This window comes from Eumetopias jubatus, unplaced genomic scaffold, assembly GCF_037043125.1.
Source record: "Eumetopias jubatus isolate StellerSeaLion01/CBP00866 unplaced genomic scaffold, mEumJub1_p1.0 scaffold_9, whole genome shotgun sequence".
NCBI lineage: Eukaryota > Metazoa > Chordata > Mammalia > Carnivora > Otariidae > Eumetopias > Eumetopias jubatus.
Genome location: NW_028274815.1, coordinates 109355743 through 109379699, shown reverse-complemented (window position 1 = coordinate 109379699; position 23957 = coordinate 109355743). Strand labels below are relative to the sequence as shown.

The following is a 23957-nucleotide window of genomic DNA, read 5'->3' as shown; positions in this document are numbered from 1 at the left end:
CCCTCCCTGCCACACACTAAATCCATTGCCAACATATTCCTTAATTTTTTCACCCCAGAAGCTATGGGTGAAGGATATCTTCTGGGTGCCTAAAAAATTCTGCGTTGGACCATGTCTCAGTTTGTCTTTGGTTGTGTGCTGGACATGGTATTTGTAAACTATTTGTTGAAATAATTTGAGGCCAAAGATAATGTTTCCTTCTTCTGAAGAGGATATGATTTGCCTTTGCAAAGGACCTTGGGGAACTAGCCACCTAAGATCACATTAATTCAAGTCCAAGGCTCTTTACAAAGCAGCCTAGAAATAGTTCAATATTTTAACAATTGATAAAGCTGATATAAATATATCAGCCTTGACTGCCCCCACTACTTAGAAAGGTTAAGTTCTTGTTCCTATGGCTATGTAACATATTGCCCCCAAATTTAGGATTTAAAATAACAACAACCACCATTGATTATCTCTCATGGTTTTGGTGAGTTAGGAGTTCAGACGCAGATCAGCTGGGTGGCTCAAACTCAAGGTCCCTCGCGATGCTGCAGTTAGATGTCAACTGGGGCTGAAAGCCCCACTTCCAAGCCACTTACAAGGTTGGCACGTGGCGACTGGTTATTGGCAGGAGGCATCGGTTCTTCTCCCTGTGGGTCCCTCTACAGAGCGACTTGAGCGTCCTCACACAGTGATAGCTGGCTTCCCCACAAAGAGATCCAAGAGGTCAAGGCAGAAGCTATACTGCCCTTTGTGACCTAGTTTCAAAATTTGTACACTGTCACGTCCACCATATTCTCACCCAGGACACCCCCTGATTCAATCTGTGGGGGAACTGGCAAGGGCAGGAATACCAGGAGGCAGATCACTGTGGGTTGTAGTGGAGAACGACTACCGCAAGCGGAGATTAAGACTCACATCCAGGTCTGTCCGATGGCAAAGCCCTTGGCTGCACTGTGCTTCCGTCCTCAAGCATTCTCTTTGACTTTGGGGGTCCTTCTGAAAGGGATATCCCCTTAGACCTGCAAGAGCATGGAGTAGATAAATCAGTTATGTTAGGAATGTCGTGAGAGAGGCAGAGAAGCCTGGATCCTTTGGCCTGATATAAGGGGAGAGAAATGGGGGACACTGAGCAGAAGACAGGCCCAGGAAGCAGAGTTGGGAGGAGCCAGTCACCGACCACCCACGGCACATTTTGCTTTTGCTGGCCCCAACGTCAGCTGTCGGAAAGTCTCTGCAGGTGTATCTCCCAGCACCCTTTTATACCATTAATAGTCCTCCTGCAAAGCTTCCATCTGATTGGTTTGGATTTCCTTTGTGCCAGGTCTCTAGAAGACACACTGACTTGTTCCTGCCCGCCCCCCGAAAGTCTGTAGCCTGCGGGGTTAACCTGGGCCTCAGGAAACTGCCCAATCATTGTCACTCCCTCAGGGTCTGCAGAACAGAGTCTCAGTTGGAAACACGGCAGTGAGCAGCTTGATGTTTTTCTCTTTTTCTTCCAGTTTATTCCATATTGATATTTAACAAGTGCTTCTTTGGTGGTATCTCTGTGCCCATTATTTAAACTCTGGAAATTGAAGCCCCGTGGCTTTCGTAGGAAATAACTGTTGACTCACTGTGGTGAGATATATAAATATTGTTCTAAGTTCTAATCGCAATGATCACTGGGATCATTTTTCAGAGAGTACAATTTTCATTATTTTGAAAGATAGGCCTTGAGTCGGGATGCGGAAAGAGGAGTTATTTCCTTGGAGGTTTTAGCTTTCACTAGGTTTTTCCTCTTCATATTTCCTTCCCCCCATACTCCGTAATAGAGGCTCCCTTCATTTCTTTCCATTGTTATTGCTAATGTTACTAATGAGACCTTGGGACTCATAACTTGATAAGTAAATAATCATTGTTTACCTGCTTCTATCATTATTTTCAAGCAGGTCATTATTTTTACAAATATCTCATTTAATGCAAGTCCTAACTCAGTAGAGAGGACAAACGTCATCCCATTTTACAGATGAGGAAGACAAAGTCCCAGAGATCTGAGTCACTATAGGGCTGCTTGGATCCAGAGCAGGAGCTGGTCCTTCCCCCAGAGTGTATTGCCCTCCTTTAGGATTATTCTGCCCCACCTGGGCTTCGAAACCTAAGACACTTTAGGAGCACATGTCTTCAGCTATGGACAGTTCTGTCACAGAAAAAAAAAAAACCTGCCTTAGGCCAAGTTTCATTCTGAAGTGTTCTGAGGGGCTGGTGGGCTCTGTTATCTTAAAAATTACTGTAAATCATTTTTTCTTTTCAATTAAAAGGATGGATCAAACATAGAATTACAGAAAACAATTTAAGAACCAACTATATATATATAAGAACCAACCAGATTTATCAGAGTGGACATTTGCTACAGATGCTTGAAGTCTGCCCCTCTGTCTGTCTAGTCTGAAATAAAATGCTACAGAGACTATTGCTTCTCTCCCTCCTCATCATCATCTCCCTTCCAAGGCTGCCCCCATCCTGAATGCTGCCTCGTGTTTTGCATGTTGCTCTACGGTTCTACACAAGAATGAGTCCTGCATCACAGGCCATCATCATCTCTGTGCTTTGGAAGAATTTGTGTGAATAGCTTCCTTCTGCATATGCCCCTTTGAAGCTCACTTCTGAAGGATGTCCTGGCCTGCTTTTGCTTTTCTGAATTGTTCACTCCTCTGGTGGTACGTGGGTCAGCTCAGGAAGAATATGGGGAATGTCCAGGACATTAGTGGTTCCTACTGCAGCAAGGGCTGCAGGCTTGCATGGTGCCCATGACTGCGAGTCCCGAAGAGGGGCAGAAAGCAGAGACTAAACTCGTGTGTGGACTAAATTACAATGCATACCCACCCCCCAGGAGGATTGTGAGAGCTGACATCCTGGGACAGGCTAGAACTTGAGCCCTGCCACTTCACAGGCCCAGAGAAGAGAATGATTTTTTTAAGGTCACACTTCCAGAATTGGTAAAGCAGGGACCAGACAGCTCGGGGCTCATGACACCTTTGCACTAACCGCCTTGCCTTTTTTCCAGCCCTGTTCTTCATCCCGCAAGCAGGCCATCGTCAATTTGGTGATTTCTTGCCTCTGCTCTCCCAGGGGAAGTGCCAGCAAACTGTAAACACCCATACCTTGAGACCCTGGCCACCTGCATGGGACTCCTGTATCCCCTGTCTCTGGGAGACAGTAGTGATTCCAGAGTTTGGAGGGAGTTTAAGTTAAAGGGCTGAAGAGCCGCCTTGGGAGCTTTTGCTCGGAGCGCCCTCTGGCGGCCAACTGGATAGCACCATTCTAATTCCCGAGCTGAGATGCGAAGTGCTTGGAGCCAAAGCGCGCTGTGCAAGGCACCTCCGTTATGAATGCTCTCGGGGGCGGGGGGGGGGGCACTCTCTGTGCAGGACACATTCACTCCTTGCTGCATCCCTGGAATAACTGACTCCCAGTCAACAGGCTCTTGGTGTGTCAGTTGCACTGAATCTGGAGCTGCAGGAACCCAGAGAAGGCATGGCTAGGAACCCAAAGGAATTTAAGGTTTATTGGGTGAGAGAGGCACCCGGGCAGCGAACCAGACGCAGAGCCAGAGTGACCACTACCGACCCCAAAAGGCCTGGGAGCTACAGAGAAGGCAGGAAGGGATGTCAGCCACAGAGATCCGGGAGGCCCCTTGGGAGGAGTCAGTGTCTGCCTCCCCAAGGAGAAATGAATTTCTGATATGGGAGGGGACAGATCCTGGCCTCCCTCCCGGTTTCCCCTTCTCCAGGGCCTTGCTTTTGTTCCCTCCCTCCTTGCTCTTTCACTGCCCCAGTTGCTCTCCAAGTCACCACTAGGCAAAATGTTCACTTTGCAGAGAGGGGAGACTCTTCCCATGGACCTCCCCTCTCTGCTCCCTTCCATGCCTTCCTTGGTACCTCATGTCCTCCAGCCTGGATCCCTGAAAGCCGTGCTGGCCTTGTGCTGTACGAATCAATAAGGGGGAAACTGTTCCTGAGCAGGGGCTGCAGGGAATTAGAAAATAAACCTAAGGCAACCTGACCGCTGAGTCCTGTTGCGGGGGAGGGGGACAGTGGACAAAAAAGGGCCGGTCCAGAGGTGGACTCCATTCATCCAGAGTGGTGGGGGTGGGGAGCTTGGGAGAAGGCTGAAGCAGAGTGTGTTTGGTAAGGAATACCTCTCTCTCTCCTTCAGGATTCATTTGCTTGGGGAACGGGTCACAGTCATGTACAATTGGCATCTAGAAGGTAGTAGAATTATCTCGAGCCAGGAGTCTTGAATCTCATCTTGGCTCTAGTTGTCCCCAGCTGGATCATCTCGGGCAAATCACGTTGCCTCTCGGAGGCTCAGTTTCCTTGTCTGTTAAACGGGTACGCCACTTCAGAGGGTGATTGTGAAGATCGGGAGAGTACCTGCTAAATACCTAGCGCAGAGGCCTCAGCAAAGGAGAGCTTTATTAATAGATGCTCCCAGATTATTTGAAACACTTTAACTCTATTTGGATTCATTACGGAAATCCACAATACCTGGTCAAAACTAATTAGTAGCTCAACCAGAGAATGGCGGGGCATTCGTCGGGGGAAATGCAGTTCCCTAATTTGTAGCATACTCAGGCGGCTGTAACAAAATCCCATACGCTGAATGGCCTCAATAGTAGAAATTTACATCTCACAGTTCTGGGGCTGCAAAGTCTAAGGTAGAGGTCCAGGAGGATTTGTTTCTGGTGTGGGATCTCTTCCTAGCTTGCAGAAGGCGGACTCTTCACTCTATCCTCACGTGAGGGACACAGAGAGAGGGAGTGAGGAGCCCTCTGCTGTTTCTACTTCTAAGGGTACTAATCCCATCAAGAGGCCTTCTCCCTCATACTTCACCTAAGACTAATGACCTCCCAAAGGCCCCAGCTCCGAAAACTATACAGTGGGAGCTAGGGCTATAACACATGAATTTTGAGTGACACAATTCATTGTCACGTCTGGCCCAAGCCTTGGCATCCCCTGAGGCAACCCCATGCCATGTTGGTCCTCTGGGAGCAGGGAAATGGGATTTGAAGAGTGTTATTCTGATACCTTTTGTGACCTTCCTGAGTGACTCTGGGAGAGGTGACTCCTGACATCTTTTAGGTCTAAGATGATCTATCCTGACACAAGGTGAGCATATTTTCAGGGACTTGGACTCATTAAACCTCACAACAAGACCTTCTTGAAGTGGTCCTGATCACTGCAGGGCCCCACAGAGGAGAGCCAGACAGGGCCCTGGCTCCAGAAAGTGCCTGAGCTTGTGGCCAGCCCCCAGGCATTCCCGCCCAGCCTCCCCTCGCTCCTGTCCCGCCCCCATCTCTCGGGCCCCCCAGGCTCCGAGGGTCTGTCCCTCCCACAGGCAGCTGGTGACCAGTTGGTCAGCTGGGCCATGCCGCTCAGCCAATCAGCATCATCGGGCAGTTGGTCCCCTGGAGACAGAATCAGTTAAACGGACAGAGCCTCCGTCAGACTCCTCCGGGTGTCGGGACTGTTTGTCGGCCTGGGCTCAGTCACGAGGGCAGTTAGTGGAATGTTCAGGGTCAGGGAGGTGACCAGCAGTCGGCAGGGTCAGGCCACGCAGGGACACAGGGTAAACAGCCGGGCCTGGGCCTGGACGAGTGCAGACACCTTGCTGCTTGTGGCAGGCAGAGGAGGACTTGAGGATGGGGAGTCCCCACCCGCCTGGTCAGAAGGGACAGCGCACAGCAGGGCTGGGCAGGAGGGGAGCCCTCCTGGCTCAGGCCCGCTTCCAGGGGCTGGAATCCCCGCTGTGACCTGAGGTCAGGCCTCTTTCTGAGCACACTGGGCAGGGGCTGAGACCTGGAGGAGGTGGGGGCAGGAGCTGGGGCCCAGGGATTAGGGCAGGGTCCTGGGGTCTGACCCGTGGGGGTGGAGAGGCAGCTCTCTGTCCTGTGGGGGATGAGAATAGCACCCGCCACGCTTGGGGTGGGAAGTGATGGTGCGAACCCTGATTTTACTTTTGCCGAATTCAGTTCCGGTGGGTCCAGGTGAGGGTGACGTGGGAGCGGTGGCCTGCATGGGGAGGGACCCCTGTGCTGAGCTCAGGTTGAGCCTTAAGCACCCACTGTGCTGTCTGCCAACACGCGCCCGTGGAGGGTGGGCCTCGGGGCCTCAGCACCCCCGTTCTGCCGCGACGACCAGCCACCCCTGCAGGTGACAAGGCCCCGCTCCGTGCCTCTGGCTCCTTCTGTGTAAATGCCAGCCACAGCCCCTCCATCCGGGGATGTCGTACATGCAGGCCGTGCCCCTCTGAGCCCCTGAGCCCCCGCTTCCGGGAGGGGCTGCCCCTGGGGAGCGGACCCCGCTCTCCCCGCTCTCCATCAGGGGCCCCGGGGCTGGCGTGTGGCGCCCGGGACAACGCTGCCGCCTCCTGACAGCCCGCGGCGCCGTCCGGCCAGGTGTCGGGTGGGGGACTGGGGCGCAGACAGCTTCCCCGGGCTTCCTCCTAGTTCTTCTCAGGGCGTCTGTCAGATGCCTGTTCTCTTCGGCCTGTAAGTTACCGGAGACAGACGTGGCGTCTAGGAAACACTCTCACTTTGGTGGGTTCTTTCAGGTGCCAGAAAGCCCGACACTCGGGGGATGCGGGCGGGGAAAGGCCCCCCTGCGGCTCTGGGAGCTCCAGTGATCAGAGAGGCCCAGGTCGGGAAGCTCTGGGCTGACAATGGGGTCTGGGAGTGCGCTGAGGCTCGCGCGCCTGGGAAGGCGGTGAACAGGAGGCCTCAGGCAGAGGTCTTTTTGGTTCTGGGTGCTTCTATTGTGGCCTCGGCCCAGGTGCCAGACTGATCCGAGGTAAAGACATGACCTGGATGAGCTCTCCCCGCCCCTGACGTGGCTCCAAGGGTCCACACAGAAGGGACGGGTGGTGGAGAGCCCCCTCGGGGCCAGACTGCTGGGCTGCAACCCCAGCTCCCTCGTGTAGGCACCCTGTGGCCCTGAGCATTTTCTCCTCCCTCCGCTTCTCTGTGCTTCCACGTCCTCCTCGGCCAAGCGGGCACGATGATAGCCTCTCTGCGTGGGCATAAGTCATGGGCCTGCCATTAATATCCTGGGCTTAGAGCAGGCCAGGCGCCCAGGAAGCACCCACACAGGGCGGCGGGGGGGCCGTGAAGGGGTTCAGCCAGCACAGAGCATCCCGTGGGCAGGGCAGGCACCTGCTGATCAGTGGTGACCTGGGAGTGCTCCCGGCCACGGAGATCTGGGGCTCTGTCCCCTGTGCAGGCAGATCCCTTTGAAATATCTTTGGGCAGAGTGGGAGGGGTAGGGGGGCACAGCAGACCCAGGATGGCCGGGGGCCCTGTGTGCCACGGGGCACAGTGCCCAGGGCCATAAACTTAGGGGGCGCACAAAGACAGTTTCCTGGGCTGATCAGAAGAGTCACCTGGCGCTCAGCTCAAGGGGATGTGTTTGCTAAGCACGACCCCCCCACACACACATAAGTACACATGCGCACGGATAACAGACCTGCTGAGACGTGCCCACATTCAGACACAACCCCGCTGTCCTCCCTGCAGCCCAAGAGCAGGCCGAGGCCATTGGAACGGCTGACATGCTGACATACTCCCTGGGGACAAGGACAAGGGTCCAGCCCCCTCTCCCGACAGCCCTCCGCTCCGCACAGACAAGGGCAGACACCCAGCTCCACAAGGGCCACGGGGAACATGGCCACGAGAGCCAGACACACCCGCCCCCTGCAGCCGGGGCAGAGAGGCTCAAGGAGGGGACGGGACTGAAGGACCCGGTCACCAGGCTGCACACACTCCCAGGGTCCCACAGGTCCCCAGCACCTTCCTCAGGCCCCTCTGCTCTGCCCGCTCCTCTGAAGGTCTTCAGTGACAGGTAAGGCCCGAAGCACGGCCCGGGGCTCCTCCACGAGGCAGATGGGCAGCCGCTTCGGCTCTTGGGCCGCTTTTCCTGCATAAAATACCTGATCTCCACCCTCCCGGGCTTTGCCCTCGGACGCACAGCCTCCCCACCAGCCCACCTGGGCTCTGGCCCTGCAGTTTAAACAGGATTAAGCTCACTGGCTTTCCTGCCCCCAGGGAACCAGAGTCCTGGAAATTTCCATTAACCTGTTGATGGTGATATCATTTTATATATTACTCATATGCTTGAAAAAACGGACTCTTAAGAACACGGGGAAGGAATTGCACACACAACAGTCAGCAGGGAGTCCTCAGAGCTGAGCTGGTGCTCCTTGCTGATTCCGCCCCAGCTGGTGCTTGACTGTGCGGCAAGCATCAAGTGGTCAGACTCGCAGGGGGACTGTCAGGTGTAGAAATCCCAGAGGCTGGACCCAGGTGACCCTGCCCGAGTCCCTGGCACTGGCCACTCTGCCCGGGGAGAGGAGGAAACACAGCGCGGGCTGGGAGATCTGCTCTCCCTCCCCCCACCACCCCCATGCATCTTGGCCTCCCAATCTGACCAGGAAATGAGGAGCACAGAGCAACACCCAGAGAACCAGCAGAGAGGCAGTAGGGATGATAGAAACCCTCGGGCCTTTCACTCTCTCCTTTTGCCAATCCGCTGGTGTGGACCCGGTTTGGATGGGGATGGAGTTGTCCGAGGCGGCCCCATGGGTGGCTTCCTCCTCCCACAAGATGCCCCGCCCCCTCCTGTGGGCTCAGCTTCAGTTTTCCAGGCTGGGGGAGGCCCTGAGTGCACAGATGCCTCCTCCCTGTCCCACCGGGGGCAGGACAGGACTTGGCGGACCCTGGAGAGATTCTGTGCCTTCCGGCTTCCCCTGGAAACTTGTGCCCAGCAGGGCTCCCTTTGGCTGCCATCCTGGTCTCAGCCCTCCTGTCTGCCAGGAAAGGGCCTGGACTTGCGAGAGAAGCCTGGAACCTGCAAGAGGCCCCTGCTGGTCCAGCTCGGTCCACTTCCTCAGCTCCAGGGCCTCTGCCTCCTCCTCCTCCTCCCCGAGGGAGGCCCTGGAGAGCCCGTGAGCAGGGCAGACAGCTGGGGGCGGGGAGTTCAAGGGACCAGGATTTACCAGCCCAAGCCCTTCAGATGCCTGGGTTCAAAGCTGGCGGGGCCACCTGCTGGCCATGCGCTGTGGGCACGTGTAAGATCCTCTGTGCCTTTGCTGTCCTCCTAACATGGTGATAAGGAGAGGACTGGCTCCACTCATGTCTGTGCAGAGACCCGGGGCAGCCTCTGGGGCTCTGGGCGAGGGTCACTCCTCATTACGATTCGCTGCCAGGAGAGCCTCGGAGCACGATGACCTCTCAGAGCTCGGCCATCCGTGTCCACCTCACGCCTCAGTCCGGAGGGTCGCAGGAGGTCAAGGTCAGCGCTTCCTTCAACAGCCACCCAGCGAGCCATGTTTCATTCCCTCTGGACTTTCCAAGGCAGAGTCCTGTTGACATGGCCAGTGGGTCCATTTCCCAAGTAGGACTCAGCAGGTGAGGTGACTGGGGCTCTCTTTGGCTTTGTTTCTCACCACCGAAAACAGAAGTATGGGACTCTATTTCGTGTACCCTCAAGTTGTAATCAAGTTTTAATCACCTGGAGAGGAAGTCGAAGTCCCAAGTTCAATGCTAAGCCCGACTCTCCCATGAGAAGGGAAGAAGGTCATTGCAGGTGGAACTTGATTGGGGTACCAGGGACCTCACCGTGTCAGTGTGTGGCCCAAGCCGTGAATTTGGGTTGGACGACCTCTCTTTGGAAGGGTTTCACGACCAGATCATCCTGGAGATGGCCGCACAGGCTCTGATCTTCGACGTACTTCTCTTGCTGGGCCATGACTTTCTTCCCGTTTATTCTCTGTTCTCTTCCATTCCGTTGTGTTTTGGGGCTCATTTGCTGGTTGTTCACAGAGTCTTACAGAGTAAGTCTCTTCCAGGGACTCCCATCCCCAGAGAGCTTATGCTGGGCTCCTCCCATTCTTTCTGGAATCTGCTTCTTTGGAGGAGCTATGCTGGTATTTTCAAAAGGTTCCTTGCTGGCTTGTCTTTTTTTTTTCAGAATCGGATAATCTTTTAATCACTTTTTCTTTTTTGTAGTGACATTTTTTGAGCTTTTGCTAAATCCATCGTAATCCCCTGATATCATCGGTTTATGGAGTGTACCAAAAGAAAAATAATGGTCATTATGGACGCCCCCCTCCCCCCAGCCCCAAGACTTCAAAAAAAACCTGTCCTAAGTCTGTAAGCCTGGGTGGGGTAGCCAGTACCAACCCAATCTTATCCTCTCCATCTGTAGCTTTAGATACGAGAGTTCTTCTAAGGTTGTGCTGACACCTTAGTGTTTTGGCTCCAGTGGGTCAGACAAGTCAGAACTGGCCCAGGCACTGCCTTTAGAAGACCATTTTCTCATTCTTTCCTATTCCTCCCTGAGTAAAGGGCTTCATTTATTTCATTACTGATGTTTCAGTTCCTTTCTTTTAAGTGTCTAGCTGGTTAGGGAGTGCCACTAAGTAGTTGTCATCCAAGGTCCAAGGAGTGGCCAGTGAGACAGGAACCTCCCCTAAAGAGGGTCTGTACCTGACTTGAACTTCACTTGGAGCAATGACCTGCCACCTTCTTCACCCCCATGACATCTCATCTTCTTGAAGTAGCCATCCCTCCCTGGCTATGTCCCAGTGCCCCAGTGGTATCAGGTGGACTTGTCAGTAAGAGTTGAGTTTGTAGGGTGTCAGGAAGAAATGTGTCAGAAGAAGTGCAGGGGCTACAGAGTCTCTATGTGCCCAGACTTCCTTATGCCTTGTCACTGGGGAGACAAGTGACTACCTGGCCGACAAGCAGCTCCTCCTCTAATTGGATCTCAGCGAGACCTTTGCATCTACCTGTCCCCTGCCTCTGTGACTCATCCACAGACATCTCTCTGGACCTGCTGGCTCCCTGAGTCCATGCTGCAGAATCCTTGTCCTCTGCCAGCTTCACCCATCTCCCATTCCATCCTACCGGTCCGCTGTTCCCTATGGAGTCAGAAAATGTCCCCCAATGCTTTAGAGGTTAAAAAAAAATGGGCTCAGAAAGAGTGGTCTTCACAAGATCACATGGAGTTGGCAGTGAGGTAAGACCTCAATTCCAGGGCTTAGTAATACGGGGCAGCCTCCCAGGGATTCCTGATGTCCAAGAGTCCCGATGAGATAGGACAGAGAGGGGGCCCAAGAAGGGTTGTCGGAGCCTGCCACCTCCAACGCCCCCCCCAGTGCACCTGGCCTTCAGTATCCATGGTGATGGTAAATAAACTTTACCTGTTGCTTCTTCCACAGCTGCCATGTCTCCTTTCATCCTATTCCATGATGAATGTTCAAATGTTATCAACAGAATTGGGGAATGGATCCCGACGGCGAGGGGCCAGACTCTGGAAGTGGCAACATTGCAGTCTGGAGGCGTGGAGGCTCAGAGGCTCTGAGTTCAGGGTCTTCCAACCTGAGGAAAGTAGGAGTGCCCAGGGGAACGGGATTGCGGACCAAGTTTCTACCGGGAAACAAGATTATAGGCATGGTGAACGATGTTTATGTGGTCCCAGCACACAGAGCTGGGACTGGCTGGATCGAAGCCTGGGTGCTCGAAGGTTGTCCAAGAACAGGGCAGACATGTGGGTCAACGTGGGATCTCCCAGGCCCTGGAGGCCCAAACATTGCAGCAGGGACAGTGCGAAGGGGACTCCAACATGGCGGAGGGGCAGGAAAAGGTGTTCTGTCTACATTTTCAAAATCCAAATGACGAATTCACATATTAAGAGGCAGATAGCTCTCTACCAGGTTCACAAAGAACTTCTCTTCCTCTCCCCAATGTCTGTTGTCAGCTGAAGTGCTGCCATTTGTACTTTTCCTATTTTTAAAAAAACCTCCTTCAGCTGTCTCTTCATCTCCTCCTGTACCCCCGATATTTCTTCCTTAGTCCCTTGCATTTCTACATTTGCCTCTTGCTCTTAGAGATGACTGCTTTATTCACCTTATACAATGCTTTATTAATGTGATTGAAAATGTTTGATCATATTTTTCATTTGCCTGTGGCAACATTTTTGGGGGATGCTTTTCCTGTCCTTTTTCTCATCTTTGATTCAATGTGTGCTCATCCTTTTTAGATAACTCATATGTGAATGAGTTGAATTTACTTGTACTCATTTTTTGTAAAAGTTTCGTGTGGACTTTGTCTCAAGTTCCAATATGCTTTATTGTGTCTCGAGGTTTTGTGTGCGGTTATTTTCACCCATCTGAAGGAGAATGAAATGCATAATATCTATGCAAGGTTTTACAATATGTATAGGAAGCTATAGTGAATACTAACAAAATATGTGTCCAACTCTCAGCGTGAGAAATAAACCACCATTATCTGATGGTCTTTGTGTGCCCCCAAACATTGTGTCTCCCTCTCTCACCCCCAACGTAACCACTATCCTGAAATTTGTTTATTAGTCACTTGCTTTTCTTTATAATTTTACTATGTTTTTGGTATACTCACAGAATTCATTAACTGTTTGCATGCCCTAGAATATTATATGTAAGTGATTTTAGTCTGGATGTCTCTCTTAGGTCACTATCACTCAACAATACTACATAACAAATCACCTCAAAATCCAGTGGGATGTCCCAATAGACATTTATTTCACAGCTGTGTGCCTGGCGGTCAGTGGCACTCAGTTGGGCTTGGGTGCAGGATCTAGGCCGCATCCAGATCTGGTGCACATGTCTCTCAACTGTGTGAACCTCTGGTTCCCTGAGGCATGCTCTCTGGGCTGCAAAAGACAGAAGGACAAGGGAACAAGACCAAGCATGGAAGCTCATTTTAGCTTTTAGTTTATGTCTCGTCCACTAATCACATTGGCCAAAGCAAGACCTATTGTCTAGCCCAAAGTCAAGGGTCAAAATTATATTGTGGATCTCGCCACTATTGTTCAACATAGTCCTAGAAGTCCTAGAAACAGCAATCAGACAACAAAAAGAAATAAAAGGTATTCAAATTAGCAAAGAAGTCAAACTCTCTCTTTTTGCAGACATGATACTTTATGTGGACCCAAAAGACTCCACCCCCAAATTACTAGAACTCATACAAGAATTCAGTAATGTGGCAGGATACAAAATCACTGCACAGAAATCAGTTGCTTTCTTATACACTAACAATGCAACTGTAGAAAGAGAAATTAGAGAAATGATTCCACTTACAATAACACCAAAAACCATAAGATACCTCAGAATAAACCTAACCAAAGAGGTAGAGGATCTATACTCTAGGAACTACAGAACACTCATGAAAGAAATTGAAGAAGACACAAAAAGATGGAAAAATAGTCCATGCTCATGGATCAGAAGAATAAACATTGTTAAGATGTCTATGCTACCCAGAGCAATCTATACCTTCAATGTCATCCCGATCAAAATTCCAATGACATTTTCCAAGGTGCTGGAACAAACAATCCTAGAATTTGTATGGAATCAGAAAAGACCCCGAATCGCCAAGGAAAAGTTGAAAAAGAAAAACAAAGCTGGGGGCATCACGTTGCCAGATTTCAAACTATATTACAAAGCTGTGATCACCAAGACAGCATGGTACTGGCACAAAAACAGACATACAGACATATAGACCAATGGAACAGAATAGAGAACCCAGTTATGGACCCTCAACTCTATGGTCAAATAATCTTTGACAAAGCAGGAAAAAACAGGCAATGGAAAAAAGACAGTCTCTTCAATAAATGGTGCTGGGAAAATTGGACAGCCACTTGCGGAAGAATGAAACTCGACCATTCTCTAACACCATACACAAAGATAAACTCAAAGTGGACGAAAGACCTCAATGTGAGACAGGAATCCATCAAAATCCTAGAGGAGAACATAGGCAGTAACCTCTTTGACATCGCCCACAGCAACTTCTTTCAAGATATATCCCCAAAGGCTAGTGAAACAAAAGCAAAAATGAACTTTTGGGACTTCATCAAGATAAAAAGCTTCTGCACAGCAAAGGAAAGTCAACAAAACAAAGAGGCAACCCACAGAATGGGAGAAGATATTTGCAAATGACATTACAGATAAAGGGCTGGTATCCAAGATCTACAAAGAACTTCTCAAACTCAACACCCAAAGAACAAATAATCAAGTCAAAAAATGGGCAGAAGACATGAACAGACACTTCTCTGAAGAAGACATACAAATGGCTAACAGACACATGAAAAAATGTTCATCATCATTAGCCATCAGGGAAATTCAAATCAAAACCACATTGAGATACCACCTTACACCAGTTAGAATGGCAAAAATGGACAGGGAAAGAAACACCAAATGTTGGAGAGGTTGTGGAGAAAGGGGAACCCTCTTACACTGTTGGTGGGAATGCAAGTTGGTACAGCCACTTTGGAAAACAGTGTGGGGGTGCCTCAAAAATTTTAAAGTAGAGCTACCCTATGACCCAGCAATTGCACTCCTGGGTATTTATCCCAAAGACACAGATGTAGTGAAAAGAAGGGCCATATGCACCCCAATGTTCATAGCAACAATGTCCACAATAGCCAAACTGTGGAAAGAGCCGAGATGCCCTTCAACAGATGAATGGGGTAAAGAAGATGTGGTCCATATATACAATGGAATATTACTCAGCTATCAGAAAGGATGAATACCCAACTTTTACACCAACATGGATGGGACTAGAGGAGATTACACTAAGTGAAATAAGTCAAGCAGAGAATGTCCATTACCATATGGTTTCACTTATTTGTGGAACATGAGGAATAGCAGGGAGGACATTAGGAGAAGGAAGGGAAAAATGAAGGGGGCGGAATCAGAGGGAGAGATGAGCCATGGGAGACTATGGACTCTGAGAAACAAACTGAGGGTTCTAGAGGGGAGGGGGGTGGGGGGATGGGTGAACCCGGTGATGGGTATTAAGGAGGGCACGTAATGCATGGGGCACTGGGTGTTATACGAAAACAATGGATCGTGGATCACCACATCAAAAACTAATGATGTATTGTATGGTGACTAACATAATAAAATTTAAAAAATTATATTGTGGAGTTGTTCTATTGTACTATTGTGAACAATCTTGCAAATGTGTCCCATGGCCGATGTGTAAAAATTGCCACAGATTATGTAATTAGTTAGCATAGTTATCCAAAATTTCGAGGTAAGGTAGAAAGATGATGATGTGATATTTTATTAAGTCCATTTCAATATCACCTGATTCCCATGGACTGAAACTTTGTTGATTGCTCTTACAGTTGATTGGGGCTAATGTTTTCTAACTCCCTAATGTTAAAGGTTGACTTGTAGAAGACTGGTTAGGTGTGTTGATTCTAAAATTAGTCAGGAAAGGAGGTAACATCAAAAGTTACAGTAGTTTCACGGTGTGGGGCAACAGTCAGTTTATATCTAACTTAGCAATTTTATGTCGGCATTTTCCCCATAGATTATATAAAAACACTCATGTCCTTAGTTTTGCATTATGCTGCTTTCTTTATTAATGAGTTGAATAAAATCTTGGCATATGCTTGCCATTTATATGAGATGAGCAATTTGAGAATGACACATCTAGAGATCTAGGAGTAGAATTGCTGGTTCACAGGAAAGATCACATTTAATTTCAGTAAGACAAAACTATTTTCCAAGGTGACTGGATCAAGATATACCCCCTCCCCCAAGTTCAAGAATAACCCACCTTGCACCGCAGCAGCTTATAGGTCTGGTTCTAAGAATAAGCTGCCCCTTTTGCATTCATCAAACAAACCGCTTCCTGCGAATGTGCTTGCCTATGCAGCCTCACTGGGCTCCTCTCCCTTCTCTGTTGGGAGACAATCAGGTCCAGGGAAGCTCCCACTGGACCTGTGTCCCTCATTCCCCATCTTGCAAGGAAGGGGTTTGGTTTTGCAACTTAAGATGCCTATCTCTCTTTGCGGGGCACATTTTGCAAGCCGCTCCTGCGTTCTGCATCCTTGAGCGTCTTCTGTGCTCAGTCTCTACAGGTTCATCCCTTCTTCCACTTAGTCTGTGGTTTGGATTTCAGTTTGGTGGACTGTGTGAAAACAGATGAGTAAGTGGGTCAGAGACTTGGGCTGCTATCTTCAGTGACAAAGGCACAGTCATACTGATGGGCTGGCCGTTGTTGGGGGGAAATGGGTGGGATGGAAGAGGCTTTGGATCCACTCTTGTCCTTTCTGCCTCGAATCTCCCAACCCACTCACCACACGCTGTGCTCCTCCCCGTTCCTGTGTCGTGTCCTCTTCCTTAGATTCTTAGTTCACGGCTATGCCATCTTGGCTCATCCCATTCTTTCTCATTTTATTCTATCCAAGATATGTCAATAGGGCATTATCTGCACTCCAGAGGTGAGTGAGCCCCAAGTCCTGCCCTCACTTGGCAACCTCCCAGTCCCCAGAGGTGGTGCAGCCCTCCCTTCCTCCTCTGGGCCCCCAGTGCACCCCCCATATCCAGCCTTCCCTGATGCTCCGCTCCACCTGGGCTCAAACCCCATGCAAGCCACGTCTGCCTCTAGAGTATAAACCAGCCCTACAGTTCTTGCTGTTGGCAAAGAAGACTTGAACCTAGGAATTGAATCAAAAGGATCATGATTCCCAATCTCCCATCTGCTCACCTAGCCTTCTGTCCAGAGCCCCTTCTCACCCACAGTGCCGTACTTGTTCTCTGAGCCCTGAATAGGATGCCATCTCTGACCCACGGACCTGAGCCGAAAATGGAACTGGAATTGTGGGAGCAAGGAGCTAAAAATTCTTCAGGAGTAATTCTCATCCTTTCCCGGTTAAACATGTAGGACATGCCCACTTGGATTTTGATCATTCAGCCAACAGCCATCCATCCATTCATTCCTTTTTTGGAGCTGGTATTGTGTTCCGGTTTGCACAGTAATATTAAGCTTACCCAAATATTTTTAGGAAGATACACTTTTTAAAACATCAAGAATCTGAAGTGGGGCTTCTTCCATCTTGGCTGCTCAATAGTGGCATAAAAGATTGGATTAATGTATGTTATGACGATAGACTAGGATTCTCGCCTCTACACGGATGACCCTCAGCTTTCTATCTCCAGCCTTGATTAATCTCCTGGTCCTAGATTTATGCAGCCAAGTGCCTACTTGAGATCTCCACTTGGTTGTCTAATGAGATGTCTCATTAGACATCTTGGTTGTCTAATGACCATCTACACTTTGTTTATCCGTTGTCAAGTGGCATTGGTTTTCTCATCTGAACATGTGACCCTCAGAAGCACCTATACATCATAGGATTATAGGAACAAAAAATGCAACATGCTTACAAATGGGCTAAGTATATAATAAACACTCTAACAGTCTGGATCCAATCAGGAAACAGAAACCACAGAGCCATTCAAATAAGGGAATTTCAATATAAAGAATAGTTAAGCTATGACAAAATGAAAAGATGTAAAGAGAACTCTCTAGGGTGGGGCTCCGCGAGGGGACTCAAAGATACACCCACGCTGCTGATCAGTCTGGCTGCCACCAGAACCAACAAGAGAGGCTCTTTCCTCCTGGGATGCTGCTCCAGTCTGATCCTTTCTCTTTTTTGTGTTCTAAAGGAAGAATTTCATACCTTTCAATAAAGTAAAGCCAATCAAACATTGCAACCTTGCAAAAGGCCGAGATCTATGTTATCAGAGTTTTAACAGAAGGAATATTTCCAAGAAAACCAGCAACCTCGGGCGCCTGGGTGGCTCAGCTGTTAAGCGTCTGCCTTCGGCTCAGGTCATGATCCCAGGGTCCTGGGATCGAGCCCCACATCGAGCCCCACACCGGGCTGCCTGCTCCATGGGAAGCCTGCTTCTCCCTCTCCCACTCCCCCTGCTTGTGTTCCCTCTCTCACTGTCTCTGTCAAATAAAATCTTTAAGACAACAAAAAAACCCGGCAACCTCTGTGAGATGGTATACATATAGAAAAACCGGCTTGACAAGTTGTGATCACAAAATTGTTGCAAAAATTACCAATGCAGCAATCATGCACAGATCTAAGTGCTCACGGAACAGAAGAGGTCGCCAGCGCCCCGTGAGAGGGAGGGAGCACAGAAGATCTTTGTGTTCCAGCTCAAAGAGAAAAAGGCTTTCTGAGGAGGCAGTCAATGGGGACAGACAGGTTTGCGATTTCCTGAAATAAGGCCTTTTAGGTGTGATTTGATGGTTCATTCATTAGTTCTATGTGAATGTATACCTTTGATTTAGAAAAAATAGAAAAGAGCCTCTTTCCTATTATAAGCGCCTGTGCTCCTGGGGGTTCAGGCCCCACCTGCCTGCCCCAGGTTCTAGGACAATCCCACCAGCGAGAAAGTCTCCTAGTGCTTCCCAGAACTAGAACTTCCTAGAACACTGGGGGGTGTTCCCTCAGCTGGCCCTAGCTTTGCACACCGGGTACAGAGGAACCTCTGGGCTCTCTCAGCCATGCTTCCTTCTGTGGTCCCCAATCTCTGCACTTGAGACCCTGCAGCTGAGCACCTCCTACCAGGCCCTAATTGCCTGGATGCTGTGATTTGAGTCCAACGAGACCAGCTCCCCTCCAGTGACTGACTGTCTGCTGAGACATCGGAACTTTTGTTGATTTTGTTTCAAAGACTCCCCACGGGCTCCGCCTGAACTACAGTCTAGGGCACTCCCACCCAGGGCAGGTGAGACTCGCATTGAGATCCCCTAGCCTTTCGGAGCTCTCTTCTTTTCACACAGGTATGGCCCCTATTAACCTTAAAAGTTATTTCACCAGCAAAAATGGGTTTGTTCAGGTATAGCAGAGAATTGCAATTCAGGACATGTAAGCTACGGCAAAACCACAGGCAAGTTCAACAAACAAAGGAGAGAGACATTATTTTACAGAAAATGAGGAAGTGGGGAGGGGGTGCTCTGAATGAAAGTCCGTTGGAGAAAAGGAGTTCAGGGTGATGACGGTTTCTCACTGGCTGAGTTGCAGGGGTAGTTGGTTTCTTATAGAACATTCTATGTGCATCTTTTCCTGTTGGGACCTGTAACTGTTTTTTTTTTGTTGTTGTTGTTGTTTTGTTTTTAAGAATTTAAGACAGAAAAAGAGAGCATGGGCAGGGGGAGGGGCAGAAGCAGGCTCCCCACTGAGCAGGGAGCCTGCTGCGGGGCTCGACCCCAAGGTCCTGGGATCATGACCTGAGCGGAAACCAACTGAGCCACCCAGGCGCCTCCTTGAACACTCTTTCTCGATCATTCTGTTGGGGGTTTGTAATTGATAAGTCTACCTGTAATAGACTTTGTAGTATGGCGCCCCCTGCTGGCCTCCCCACTCCACCTTAGTAAGATTTCCCTTCATTAGCTTCCACACCCCTAATAAAAATCCTTCCAAATGTCGTCTATTCTTCACGTCTCCTTCTCAGAGAGGAGATGGGTGAGAAAGCCTCCCCTCCCCATGCCCCAAACCCTCTTGCAGTGGTTTGGGAGAGAGGCCTCAAAAGCATGACCTCATCTCTCGGGCACCCCATCTCGACTAGTGATGATCCCTGGCCCCCGATGTGTGCAAACAGCCCCCAAGGATTGTACCACCACCTCTCCTGAGATGGCAGGATGGCAGGTTTAAGGGCTGCATCTGCCTGGAGAGCTTTACCTCCATCACTGGTGCCCACCTGGGGAATCCGCAAGAAGCGCTGTGCAGAGGTGCCATCAGACGCCTTTTTTCCCCTTCCTGTACCTCGGCAATCATTTGCCAGGGAAATATACATGCATTGACCTGTGTGTGGTTTTCTATGTGCTGGATATTGAAGATGGAAAACAAAGGTAAGAGACTGTTCCTTCCCTTTAGGAGATCACTGTTCCCTCCATGAGCAGCCATTCCTGCCTCACCTCCTTGCTCAGCGCTGCAACTCTCCAAATCATGGCGCTCCAGACCCCCACTTCTAAAGACCCCATGGCTACTGCCTCTGCTCCTTCTGACTCGACCCCCCCTTCTCTGCCTCCTCTGAGTCTCATGTTCTTCCCACCCACCCAACTCCTACAGCCCCGAGACAGTTGATGAAAAATTGCATTTCTGAACCCTTCATTTGCTTGTGGATGGTATGAATACTTTGTGAGTCAAAGTGGTGAACATATTTCTCAAATTTTGCATGAAGGACTAAGATAGTCTAAAACAGCCTCTGCCCTGTCAAAGCATATTCCCCTACAGGGAAGAAGAAAAAGGATAGTCACCCACCCTTTTGGCTACTGAGTTTCCATATGCACCCTTCAAAACATATTAGAACTTACATAAAACAATGCAACATCTCTATTTCCACCAAACAAAATACAGCTTTCTTTTTGTGTCTGAAGATGTTCTCAGTTAGTCTCAGCTCTGTATCTAGTGGAGTGACCCCCAAAACTCCGTGCCCAAAGGGGCCGAGTCTTCAATCATCCTGCTGCCTTTTATTTCCAGTAGTTCCATTAACCTTCACAATGGGGCATGGAAACACCAGGAGACACCCTGGACAATCCCCTTGGCTTCTAACACAGCCCTCCTTGCCTCCACTGGGTAGCAGCAACCACATTACCCTTGGAATCAGGATCAATCACGCTAGACAGTAAAGTAATCCTTTATTGTCGGTTGGTTCAGTGGAATATTGGGTCTATTCAAGGCAGAAGTGTCCTTTTCAATTCAATAGAATAATTTCTATGTCCCTTGATATGAAGCCCTTGGGGACTAAGCCTCTAAACGATCAGAGCTCTAAGTGGCTGGGACAAGGTGCAAAAATTCTGCAAGTGGGTTGCTAGGTGTAATTGTCAAAGGAGCCACACCCAATTCTACTCATTCACACCCATTCACAGCCCAGCAGATCCTGGCTATGGAGAGACAATACCATATAATGGTCTCTGCTTCAAAGCGTAAAACAGAGCCCAACCTTATACGTGTTCTCTCCCAACTGATGTTAAAATAGAACCTCAGCCATTCCACCTTTCAGTTAGGCAGCCCACTTCCAGGTGATGGAGTGTGTGGTAAAAAGAGTTCCACGGGCAGGAGCCGATTGCTGAACGTCCTTTGTTGTGAAATGAGCTCCTTGATCAGACGCGACAGTGGATTGATTGCCCTAAGGGTGGAGAAGGCATCCTGCGAGTCTGCAGGAAGGCAAATCCATTGTCCTTTGGGGTCACCCCATAGTGCTGCAGCTGGCTACTTGTGTGTTACAGCTCATTGTGCAAACCCGACTCAAGTGTTTTCCTCAGCTGGGTGGTCTTAAGGAACACGTCATGAGTCCATAGGCATGGATTGAAGGAGAGGATCAATGCAACAGGGGTTCATATCAAAGGAGTCTGAGCCACCTGCTCATTCAGTCTACTTGTATCTTCCCGATTTCCTCAAACTTGATCTCTTATGTACCCTTCCCATTTGATGACAAATGCTTCTACACATGCCCACCCTTATGGGTGTGTTCGTGGTGGGGAGCTCGGGCTGCAGGATTACATGATGTGCAAGAGTTAGGTGTTCAGTATCTCAAGGCCCAGTCATAAGCCAGAAGCTGCTCTCAAAAGGAGATTAATTATCTGCAGAAAAGGATATAGATGTCCTTAAAGATCTTAGAAGCTGTCATTCTCCTAGTCAAGCTTGTGAGAAGCTCCATACATCAATTATAATTACCCCCAAACACACTGTGAATATCTTATTGGAGCTGCTGGATCATAAAGAACCAATGATAGAGTAGGTTGTACTAGAGCATGAACTTACTGCAGAGCCTTCTCTTTCTCTGGTCCTAATTGAAACAGGCAGCCTTACCAGTGTCTCTATAGATGGGTCCAAAAAAGTACAAGCATATGTGATATTGGCTGCCTCCAGAATCCAAAAAGGCCCACCAAGAGTTGGGTCTCCTTGTTCATGGTAGATGGTACAAGGTGCAGAAACTTGTCTTTTGCTTTGGAGGACATTTCTGCATGCTACAGACTACCGAACCCCCAGAAACTTCACTCAGATGACAAACTCCTGAATTTTCATGGCCTGTGTGTCTTCCACAGTGTGGTTCACATGTCCTACTAAAGGCATCTAAAGGGGCGTCTGGGTGGCTCAGTCGTTAAGCGTCTGCCTTCGGCTCAGGTCATGATCTCAGGGTCCTGAGATCGAGCCCTGCATCAGGCTCCCTGCTTGGCAGGAAGCCTGCTTCTCCCTCTCCCACTCCCCCTGCTTGTGTTCCCTCTCTTGCTGTGTCTCTCTCTGTCAAATAAATAAAATCTTAAAAAAAAAAGGCATCTAAAGTACTTGCTACTTCCTGCTCACCAAATCCTATCAGCATTAATGTCAATATAGTGGACCATTGTTGTGTTTCATGAAATGTCGAGAAATCAGTAACTCTGTAGCTAGATCATGGCAAAGAACAGAATAGGCTTAGCCCTGTGGCAACACCAGGAAGGTACACTGTTAGCCCTAACAGGTAAAAACAAACTTGCTGGTGGATGTTGCAAGTTGATGTGAAGAAGATGAACCACTGTGGGGATAAGGAAGGTGGCAAGTCAGGGCCTTGCTGTGAAGTCCTAAAAAAAAATCAAGCACAAATCCTCTTCAAGGGATGTCAATGACTTATTACTACCGGGTCCTTGGGTGAAAAACCATGCTGACATCCGCTGATCAAGAAGACAGTGTCCGAAAGCAGGAAAGAATGTCCAATGGCAAAAAGACAAGCTCTTCAACAAATGGTGTTGGGAAAATTGGACAGCCACATGCAGAAGAATGAAACTGGACCATTTCCTTACACCACACACAAAAATAGACTCAAAATGGTTGAAAGACCTAAACGTGAGACAGGAGTCCATCAAAATCCTAAACGAGAACACAGGCAGCAACCTCTTCGACCTCAGCCACGGCAACTTCTTCCTAGAAACATCGCCAAAGGCAAGGGAAGCAAGGGCAAAAATGAACTATTGGGATTTCATCAAGATAAAAAGCTTTTGCACAGCAAAAGAAACAGTCCACAAAACCAAAAGACAACCGACAGAATGGGAGAAAATATTTGCAAATGACATATCAGATAAAGGGCTAGTATCCAAAATCTATAAAGAACTTATCAAACTCAACACCCAAAGAACAAATAATCCAATCAAGAAATGGGCAGAAGACATGAACAGACATTTTTCCAAAGAAGACATCCAAATGGTCAACAGACACATGAGAAAGTACTCAACATCGCTTGGCATCAGGGAAATCCAAATCAAAACCTCAATGAGATACCACCTCACACCCGTCAGAATGGCTAAAATTAACAAGTCAGGAAACGACAGATGTTGGCAGGGATGCAGAGAAAGGGGAACCCTCCTACACTGTTGGTGGGAATGCAAGCTGGTGCAGCCACTCTGGAAAACAGTATGGAGGTTCCTCAAACAGTTGAAAATAGAGCTACCATACGATCCAGCAATTGCACTACTGGGTATTTACCCCAAAGATACAAATGTAGGGATCCGAAGGGGTACGTGCACCCCGATGTTTATAGCAGCAATGTCCGCAATAGCCAAACTGTGAAAAGAGCCAAGATGTCCATCGACAGATGAATGGCTAAAGAAGATGTGGTATATATACACAATGGAATATTATGCACCCATCAAAAGGAATGAGATCTTGCCATTTGCAACGACGTGGATGGAACTGGAGGGTGTTACGCTGAGTGAAATAAGTCATTCAGAGAAAGACATGTATCATATGACCTCACTGATATGAGGAATTCTTAATCTCAGGAAACAAACAGAGGGTTGTTGGAGTGGTGGGGGGTGGGAGGGATGGGGTGGCTGGGTGATAGACATTGGGGAGGGTATGTGCTATGGTGAGCGTTGTGAATTGTGCAAGACTGTTGAATCACAGATCTGTACTTCTGAAACAAATAATGCAATATACGTTAAGGAAAAAAAAAAGAAGAAGTTAGCAGGAGGGGAAGAATGAAAGGGAGTAAGTCGGAGGGGGAGACGAACCATAGAGACGATGGACTCTGAAAAACAAACTGAGGGTTCTAGAGGGGAGGGGTGTGGGGGGATGGGTTAGCCTGGTGATGGGTATTAAAGAGGGCACGTTCTG

At 49.1% G+C, this 23957-nt stretch overlaps 1 protein-coding gene across 1 annotated transcript in view; it reads right to left on the bottom strand.

The window, feature by feature from the left end:
* Positions 1-12558: 12558 nt before the first annotated feature.
* The window catches only part of LOC148163582 (uncharacterized), a 47510-nt gene continuing 36111 nt past the window's right edge, over positions 12559-23957 (bottom strand). The window contains exon 6 of the mRNA XM_088026709.1: positions 12559-12713. The gene's annotated coding sequence lies outside the window, so the exon portion shown is untranslated. The remainder of the gene's footprint in view (positions 12714-23957) is intronic.